Raw genomic sequence first — 5,808 nt, forward strand, 5'->3', positions numbered from 1 at the left:
TTTCAGAGGCCATTCTCTCTTGACAACCAGAGAGCAGAGAGGGACATGGAAGATGTTGAACTAATGGGAATAAACATAAACATACCAAATCGAAAACAGAAGAGTGGGTAGACCTGGTGCGATATCTCTCAGTTGAGGTATCCTGATCCATCCGGGAAAGAAAACTATAAAGAAGATGCCTATCTATCTACACTGTTATAAGTGTTGAAATAAGGACCCGATGACCTAAGGACTGAGGTTGAACTATGAAAATTATAGTTACTTGTAGCTACTTATCACCAGATTTTTTAAATGATGATTGGGACAGAAAAATTAGTTGAAACTCACTTCACCCCATGAATTATTCTATAATGCAGAAATAATGATAATAGTATGCTATAGTTCATAGATAAATATCAAAGCAAAATCATTAAGTGCATGAAATCCAGGGTCATTCTGCCCAGCTTTCGATCCTGTCTCTATCTCTTTTTAGTTGTGGCCTTTGTCAGGTAACTTCTCTAAGCTTCAGTCCTTGGCATTTAATTAATATCCAGTAGATTTTAGCTACTCTTACTATTTTTGAGTAATTTTTTTACATTTGTAAAGAAGCATTTATAATAACTGTTTTACTCAGGGTAAGTAATATTAGCTGGTATAACAAGCAACTCCAAAATTTTGGTAAACTTAACCATCATAAAAGTATGTTTCTCATGAATGTCACAGGACAGAGTGTGGGGGTAGTTCTGCTCACCCAGTGAGTGTGGAACCCTGATTCTTCCTACCTAGCAGCTTCTCCATGTTCTATGGTCTTGAGGTCCTCCATGGGACCATTTATACTCAGTCTGCCCAAAGAGAGCTCAGGGGAGTGAAGGAGATTTAGGGACCAGGCAGAGAAGAAGCCTGCATTACTTTCATTGGCTAGGATTTAATCAGATGGCTCCATCTAGATAGAAAGGGGCTAGAAAATGTAGTCTAACCTCACGCTAAGGAAGCAGAGGACATGGTGACTACTGCAGGTTCTGTGGCAAAAAGACCCCTTCGCTCTAACTAGTCACCCTTGACACAAAGGGCACTAGTAGGTGTGTTACCTGGGACTTAAAGGTGGAAAGAAAAAGCAATGTCTTTACAATCTATCAAAGCATTGGTTTGTATATAATGCAACATTCTGCAAGCACTAAAACGAGTATATGTAAAGGGCCTGGCATATAGTAAAAAAAAAAAAAGGCATATAGTAGGTGCCCAGTAATTGTTAGCTATTTCAATAATTATTGTATATGAATTTACAAATATTAGTCACATTTTAAGAGACCTGGTGGCTCAAGGGTTAACTGCTCAGCTGGTAACTGAAAGATTGACAATTCGAACCCACCAATTGCTCCACGGGGAAGGACCTAGCGATCTGCTCCTATGAAGATTTGAAAAACTCACTACCATCGAGTCAATTCTGACTCATAGTGACCCTGTAGGGCAGAGTAGAACTACCCCACAGAGTTTCCAAGGCTGAAATCTTTATGGGGGTAGACAGCCACAGCCTTCTTCTGTGGAGTAGCTGGTGTGTTCAAGCCACCAAACGTTCAGTTAGCAGGTGAGTGCTTAACTTCTGTGCCAATGATTACAGCCTAGAAAACGCTATAGGGCAGTTCTACTCTGTCACATGAGGTTGCTGTTGTTGTTAGGTGCCATTGAGTCAGTTCCAACTCATAGCAACCCTATGCACAAAAGAACGAGACACTGCCTGGTCCTGCAACCTTACAATCGTTGTTATGCTTGAGCTCTTTGTTTAAGCCAATGTGTCAGTCCATCTCCTTCAGGGTCTTCCTCTTTTCCTCTGACCTTGTATTTTGCCAAGCATGCTGTCCTTCTCCAGGACTGGTCCCTCCCGACAACATGTCCAAAGTATGTAAGAAGCAGTCTCACCATCCTTGCTTCTAAGGTTGTACTTCTTCTAAGACAGATTTGTTCTTTCTTTGGCAGTCCATGGTATAGTCAGTACTCTTCACCAGCACCACAATTCAAAGGGGTCAGTTCTTTATTCATTGCCCAGCTTTCACAAGCATACAATGCTACTGAAAATACCATGGCACACCTTAGTCTTCAAGGTGACATCTTTGGTCTTCAACACTTTGAAGAGGTCCTTTGCAGCAGATTTACCCAATGCAGTGTGACTTTTGATTTCTTGACTGCTGCTTCTATAGCTGTTGATTGTGGATCCAAGTAAAATGAAATCCTTGACAACTTCAACCTTTTCTCCGTTTATCATGATGTTGTTCATTGGTCCAGTTGTGAGGATTTTTGTTTTCTTTATGTTGAGGTGCAATCCATACTGAAGGCTGTGGTCTTTGATCTTCATTAGTAAGTGCTTCAAGTCCTTTTCGCTTTCAGCAAGCAAGGTCGTGTCGTCTGCAATAACAAGGTTGTTACTGAGTCTTCCTCCAATCCTGATGCCATGTTCTTCTTCATATAGTCCAGCTTCTCATATTATTTGCTCAGCATACAGATTCAATAGGTATGGTGAAAGAATACAACCCTGAGGCACACCTTTCCTTCCTTTAAACCAATCAGTATCCCCTTGCCTCTTGATCTAGGTACAGGTTCCCCATGAGCACAATTAAGTGTTCTGGAATTCCCATTCTTCACAATGTTATTCGTAATTTGTTATGATCCACACAGTCGAATGCCTTTGCATAGTCAATAAAACACAGGTGAACATCCTTCTGGTAGTCTCTGCTTTCAGTCAGGATCCATCTGACATCAACAATGATATCCCAGGTTCCACATCCACTTCTGAAACCAGCCTGAATTTCTGGCAGTTCCCTGTCGATATACAGCTGCGGCCATTTTTGAATGATCTTCAGCAAAATTTTGCTTGCATGTGATATGAATGATATTGTTCTATAATTTCTGCATTCAGTTGGATCACCTTTCTTGGGAATAGGCATAAATATGGATCTCTTCCAGTCAGTTGGCCAGGAAGCTGTCTTCCATATTTCTTGGCATAGTTGAGTGAGCACCTCCAGCACTGCATCTGTTTGTTGAAACATCTCAACTGATATTCCATCAGTTCCTGGAGCCTTGTTTATTATGAGTTGGAATCAACTTAACGGCATTGGGTTTGGTTTTTTTTTTTATTTTGTTTTTCGCCAATGCCTTCAAAGCAGCTTGGACTTCTTCCTTCAGTACCATCGGTTTCTGATCATATGCTACCTCTTGAAATCGTTGAACATCGACTAATTCTTTTTGTTATAATGACTCTTTGTATTCCTTCCATCTTCTTTCGATGCTTCCTGCGTTGTTTAGTATTTTCCCCATAGAATCCTTCACTATTGCAACTCGGGGCTTGAATTTTTCTTCATTTCTTTCAGCTTGAGAAATGCCAAGCGTGTTCTTCCCTTTTGGTTTTCCATCTCCAGCTCTTTGCACATGTCATTATAATACTTTACTTTGTCTTCTCGAGACGGCCTTTGAAATCTTCTGTTCAGTTCTTTTACTTCATCAATTCTTCCTTTTGCTTTAGCTGCTCGACGTTCGAGAGCAAGTTTCAGAGTCTCCTCTGACATCCATCTTGGTCTTTTCTTTCTTTCCTGTCTTTTCATTGACCTCTTGCTTTCTTCATGGATGATGTCCTTGATGTCATTCCACAACTCATCTGGTCTTTGGTCACTAGTGTTCAATGCATCAAATCTATTCCTGAGATGGTTTCTAAATTCAAGTGGGACATACTCAAGGTCATATTTTGGCTCTCATGGACTTCCTCTGATTTTCTTCAGTTTCAGCTTGAACTTGCATATGAGCAATTGATGGTCTGTTCCACAGTTGGCCCCTGGTCTCATTCTGACTGATATTGAGCTTTTCCATCATCTCTTTCTACAGATGTAGTCAATTTGATTTCTGTGTGTTCCATCTGGTGAGGTCCATGTGTACAGTCACCGTTTATGTTGGTGAAAGAAGGTATTTGCAATGAAGTTGTTGGTCTTGCAAAGTTCTATCATTCGATTTCTGGCATTGTTGCTATCACCAAGGCCATATTTTCCAACTACCAATCCTTCTTCTTTGTTTCCAACTTTCACATTCCAATCACCAGTAATTATCAAAGCATCTTGATTGCATGTTTGATCCATTTCAGACTGCAGCAGCTGATAAAAACATTCTATTTCTTCAGCTTTGCCCCTAGTGGTTGGTGTGTAAATTTGAATAATAGTCGTATTAACTGGTCTTCCTTGTAGGCGTATGGATATAATCCTATCACTGACAGCATTGTACTTCACTCAAAATGAGAAGAAACAGCTACAAACATTCATTAATAATTGGAACCTGGAACATACGAAGCATGAGTCCAGGAAAACTGAAAATTGTCAAAAATGAAATGGAATGCATAAACATCGATATCCTAGGCATTAGTGAGCTGAAATGGACTGGTATTGGCCATTTGAAGTCAGACAATCATATCGTCTACTATGCTGGGAATGACAACTTGAAGAGGAATGGTGTTGCATTCGTCGTGAAAAAGAACATTTCAGGATCTATCCTAAGTACAACACTGTCAGCGATAGGACAATATCCATATGCCTACAAGGGAGACCAGCTAATATGTCTATTATTCGAATTTACATGAGGTTGCTATGAGTCAAAAATCGACTCAGTGGCACCTAACAACAACAGTCACATTATACACTAAATACCTTGCATAAGGCTGCAAAATATCATTTCAGAGACCTTTCACAACCTGGGTATATGTTTTACACTCTCCCTTTATTTTAGTCAGAGAAAACCAGAATATCCTTTGCAATAAGAAGGTAAAACCAAAGCCTGAAAACAACATTAAATTCTATGTTTTCTAATAATCCTGCTTTTTATTTCCCCTAGACCTTATCTCAGCTTCTCTTAGTTATTTTTCTGAAAGTCTTGAGAATAGAAAAGAGTAATGGTGTGGGGATGTTATATGTAACCTGATAACACTGTTGTGTTACCAATCAAGAACATGATCTTCCCAAAGTTATTAATGAACTTGGATCTGACTCATTTTCCATGATGTGATTTGTAGAGTAGAACAGGAATTTTTTTAATTCAAATTAATTTCTCTTTGGTGGGATATGTGAGTGACATAATTTTTCCTCGTGAAAGAGGAGGCGCCATCAACCTTGTTGACGAACTTGCCCAGTTATGCTAACACACCTATGCCAATTTGGTGTACTGGTTTTGTATATATTAAAATGTGGGCCTAGGAAGCCTAGGGCCTTGGTTTCTACAACATGGTGGCTCAGACCTTTAGCTCCAGAGTCAGAGCCTATTTTTGAGTCCCAGTCTCACTAACTACAGTGATACTGTGAGCAAGCTACCTATCACCCTAAAACCTTAGTCTGCACAATGGAGAGAACAATAGTACTTAATTCATAGGCACATAATGAGGATCGGAGAAGATAACACATATAAGTCCTAGATCACTGTTTGCCACATAGTGAGCATTGATACACGATCATCATTATTATTGTACAAGTAGAGGACTAGGCTAGATAACGCCAGTTCCATTCCTGCTATTGAATTCTATGATGAAATTAGGGTAAACTGAAATCAACATTATGTCTCTCTGAAAAAAATAATTGATTTCAAACACTTTTATTCTGAATACGCTATGTGTATTCCTTTCTCCAGAGTCCCTGGAGTTAAGAGATCGGCTGCTAACTGAAAGGTTGGCGTTTGAATTCACCCAAAGGAGCCTCAGAAGAAAGACTTGGTGATCTACTTCCAAAAGATCACAGCCATTGAAAGCCCTAGGGAGTGAAATTCTACTCTGAAACACTAGGTGCTGCCATGAGTCAATATTGACTGAAC

The sequence above is a fragment of the Loxodonta africana genome, chromosome 1, assembly GCF_030014295.1.
Source record: "Loxodonta africana isolate mLoxAfr1 chromosome 1, mLoxAfr1.hap2, whole genome shotgun sequence".
Classification (NCBI taxonomy): domain Eukaryota; kingdom Metazoa; phylum Chordata; class Mammalia; order Proboscidea; family Elephantidae; genus Loxodonta; species Loxodonta africana.